At 30.9% G+C, this 3,998-nt stretch overlaps 1 non-coding gene across 1 annotated transcript; it reads right to left on the bottom strand.

Annotated features, from left to right (window-relative positions):
- Positions 1–1,217: 1,217 nt before the first annotated feature.
- Positions 1,218–1,324, bottom strand: LOC148253809 (small nucleolar RNA R71). Its single transcript, XR_015820847.1, has one exon. It is a non-coding gene; the product is annotated as a small nucleolar RNA R71 (small nucleolar RNA).
- Positions 1,325–3,998: the final 2,674 nt, after the last annotated feature.

The following is a 3,998-nucleotide window of genomic DNA, read 5'->3' as shown; positions in this document are numbered from 1 at the left end:
GCGGGTGGGACATGCACGTTGTGCTCAAGTCCCGTGCGTGCTGATGGGAAGTGCACAATGTGCGCGACATCCGCGCAGGTAGCTCTGTTTCCCCACGAGATTTCTTCCCGTTTCGTCGTTTTTTTCGATTTTTCTCAATTTTCTAAAATTAAAATAAATAGTGTTAAATACAAATTAAATAATAAAAATAAAAATTAAATAGAAGCAAAATAATTAAAAAATCAATTAGATTTATAAATTACGATAAATAATATGCAGTGCAATTTAAATGAGTTTAATGCAACCAAAAGCCCGAACAATTAACGTTTTCCTAATTAATTAAGCACAACGATGGGCGGGCTATTACAATACTTTACATATTACTTTATTACTTGAACGATTTCGTGCACTTATGAATTCACCCATCAAGTTTTTGGCATCATTGTTAGGGATTGTTAGTATCAATACTAAGGTTTCTATTATTAATCTAGAGTTTATTTTCTTATTTTTAGTTTACTTACATTTTAAATTTTATTTTATTTCATTTTACTTCATATTTATTTTTATTTTTATTTATTTATTGTTTTCATTTAAGCATGATTTTTTTGTTTTGTTTATTTATTTTGTTTTTATATATTATTTTTTTGTGAGCGGATTACACTGTTTATTTTTTTTTCAGGTGGTATATGAGTCGATCGAACAACGCAAAACTACTTCTTATAAATATAGAGATAAAAAAAAGACTTGTAGATAACTGAATCGAGAGAGAATGGAACGCTTGGTAGCAGAAAAGACAAACAAGAGTTGAGATGGTTGAACATGAAAAAATTGGACGAACAAGGGATGTTTCGAAATGGGAATAACAAAAGAGCACTCAGGGACTTTGTTACTCCTTCACTTGTAGGAGCTTCATCCAACATTGTTCGACCGAGTATCAATACTAACAACTTCGAGATCAAACACATCATCATTCAGATGATTCAAACCTTAATTTAGTTTATGGATTTATTAAATGATAATCCTATTGCGCATCTCTTTAATTTTTTAAAAATTTGTGATACTTTTAAACAAAATAATATTTTTAATGATACAGTTAGACTTAGCTTTTTTCTTTTTTTAAAAAAAAAAAAGATAAAGCTAAGAATTAGTTGCATTCTCTTCCTATAAGTACAATTAGTACATGGGAAGATTTAGCTAAAAAAAAATTGGTTAAGTTTTTTCCACCAGTCAAGACGGCGAGGATGAGAAATGATATCAAAAGTTTTTATCAAATGGATGGAGAGATGTTGTACGAGGCGTGGTAGTGCTTAAAGAAGTTGATTAGAAGATGTCCTCACCATGGATTGCCTAAGTGGTTATTGGTCCAAACCTTTTACAACAGATTGAGCCAACAAACCAGGATCACAATTAATCCAGCTACTAGAGGTGTTTTAATGGGGAAGTCCATAGATGATCATTATGAACTACCAGAAGAAAAGGCCATGAACAGTTATTAATGGCCAATAAAAAGACTTATACCCAAGAAAAATGTTGGATTATATGAGATTAATGCTTTAACTGCTGTTAATGTAAAGTTTGATTTTTTTTATTTAAGAAAATTGATCAAATGAGTGTTAATATTGTAAATTCTCATGTGTAGGGTTTATTTAAAGAACCTTTTCAAAGCATCAAATGGAGCAAATGAACTTTATAGCTGGACAGAGCAGACCACCATACTTCATACTCCAACACGTACAATCTTGGGATGAGAAATCATCCAAATTTTTTGTGGAGGAATCAACAGAATGTGGTCGGGCCTCCTCCAAGATTTTAGCCTTAAGAAAAGAAGCCCTCATTTGATGATATAATCACAGCCATTCACAAGAACACAAATAGAGTTTGCAACAAAGACTGAAGTAACCATTCAGAATTAATAACTAGTGTTGCAAAACCAGCAAACATCAATCAAGAACTTGGAGATCCAGATGGGTCAATTAGCAAGCATGATTAACGGAAGAGCTCAAGATACCTTGCCAAGTAACACAAAGACAAATACAAAAGAAATAGTTATGGCAATCACCTTGAGAAGTGAAAAATAGTTGGCAGATATGAGAAAGGATGTAATAGCCACAGAGAAAATGGTGGAAAAAGAGAGGTGGAGCAAGAAGAGAAGAAGAAAGTTGTGTTCAAGCCCTATGTGCCACCAGTTTCATTTTCACAACGCCTCAAAAAACATAATAAAGATAAGAATTTTCTTAATTTCTTGATATATTTTAAAATTCTTTACATTAATATTCCTTTTAGTAAAGGCTCTTAGTCAAATGCAGAAGTATGTGAAGTTTTTTAAGGAGATTCTAGCAAGGAAGAGGAGTTTAGAAGACCATGAGATAGTTAGCTCATCGAGGAATGCAGTACTATCATTCAGAATAAGTTACCTCCTAAAGTGAAAGATTTAAGGAGTTTTACTATACCATGCAATATTAGCAATTTTGATTTTAATAAAGCTCTTTGTGATCTTGGTGCTAGTATTAGTGTAACACCTTTCTCTCTATTAAAAAAGTTAGGTATTAATGAGGTGAATTCCACAACAATGTCATTGCAATTGATAGATAAATCGGTTAGATACTCCTGGGGAATAATAGAAGATGTGCTGGTAAAGGTGGAGAACTTCATATTCCTGGTCAATTTTGTGGTTTTGGACATGGAGGTTAATAGAGAAGTTCCACTCATACTTGGGAGAACCTTTCTCGTAATAGGCAGCGCATTAATTGATGTGTAGGATGGTAAGTTAACATTACGAGTTAGGGACAAATAAGTAACTTTTAATATTTTTCATGCCTTGAAATTTTCTTTTGATACTAATGAATGGTTTAAAATTCATATAATTGATGAATATGTGTCCAAAAGTCTCACCCAGATAAAAAAAACCTTAATGGTAAGGAAACAAACAAGTCAATTAAAAAGGATGATCAAGAAGAGGACAGGGCAACACAAGAAAAACTGAAAAAAAGTATGCATATTTGGAAGGGGATTTCGAAACATCGAGATCCACCCTAACTTCACTTAAGCCATTTATTGCAAAGTCGAGCTAACGACTATAAAAAAGCACTAATTAGGAGGCAACACAATATAGATGGTATTAGACAGATAAGTACATTTTTTTATTTTTCTATTTATTTTGTTTATTTAAAAGAATCCTAGATTTTTTTTACTCATTTAGTTTTATCTTTATTTATTTATTATATATATTTTTTCTTTTTTTATCTTTTTTCTTTGCATTTCTCCTCTTACTTTATAGTTGTGTTGCTAATACCTGTGGATTCTTAATTTGGTTCAACTAATATGCTCTTCAATGGTGATGATATATGTTTTATATGAGAATAGCTCTCAATGCAAAATTCTAGTGATCATTTTTGGAGCAGGATACATGGATTCCATGCAAGGGGAATATTTTGTTTCTTTACTTTTTTATTTTTATTTTCTTGGGCATAGTGTGTTAATAAATAGTGATGACACTCTTCATAGTGGGTCTTTAGAGTTTAAAGTGCCATTTTTTTAAAGTTTATCTTTTCTCTTTTATACACTAAAGGGCTAAGATTTTCATCATAAGTAATTAATGAAACATTATAGAATTAGGATTTTCTCACGACTAATATCATGGTTACTTTGAAAAAAAATAGGAGATGTTTGTAAATAATAATTAGAATAATTAGTGATTATTTTCTTTGACTTAATCAGTATAAGGACAATTGCATAGAAACCTAAGTTAGGCATTACACTTATGATATAGAAATGTGAGTTTGATATTTACTTTTTTAACTAATCCTAAACTAAGGTTTGAGTGAATAAAACAAATCAGCTAGCATTTAATAGGTGAGATGGAGCATAAAACACATTCATTTGGAATAATAATAATAATAATAATAATAAGTACTTTAAGTAAAAGAATGAGATAGAGGGTAAAACACACTCACTAGTAAAAATATATTTGGGATAAAAGTGTGAGATAAAGTATAAAATACACTCACAAGAAAATAAAT

This window comes from Carica papaya, chromosome 5, assembly GCF_054855325.1.
Source record: "Carica papaya isolate Zhongbai chromosome 5, ASM5485532v1, whole genome shotgun sequence".
In the NCBI taxonomy this organism is placed as follows: domain Eukaryota; kingdom Viridiplantae; phylum Streptophyta; class Magnoliopsida; order Brassicales; family Caricaceae; genus Carica; species Carica papaya.
Note: the sequence above shows the minus strand (reverse complement) of the source record. Positions and strands in the feature narration are given on the sequence as shown.